Below are 279 nucleotides of genomic sequence, written 5' to 3'. Positions count from 1 at the left end.
GCTTTCTTGGAGAAGTTCTTCTCTACTTCAAGAACTGCTAAGCTGAGAAATGAGATCTCCAGTTTTCAACAGAAAGGCTTGGAAGGCTTCAGTGAAGCCTGGGAGAGATTCAAGGGCTACCAAGCTCAATGCCCACACCATGGCTTCTCTAAGGAGAGTTTGCTGAGCACATTCTACCATGGTGCTCTTCCTAAGTACATGGCCAGACTGGATACAGCTAGCAATGGGTTCTTCTTGGGGAGAACTGAGGAAGATGCAGAGGAGCTGGTTGACAATATG

This window comes from Brassica oleracea, chromosome C9 (assembly GCF_000695525.1).
Source record: "Brassica oleracea var. oleracea cultivar TO1000 chromosome C9, BOL, whole genome shotgun sequence".
Classification (NCBI taxonomy): Eukaryota; Viridiplantae; Streptophyta; class Magnoliopsida; order Brassicales; family Brassicaceae; genus Brassica; species Brassica oleracea.
Note: the sequence above shows the minus strand (reverse complement) of the source record.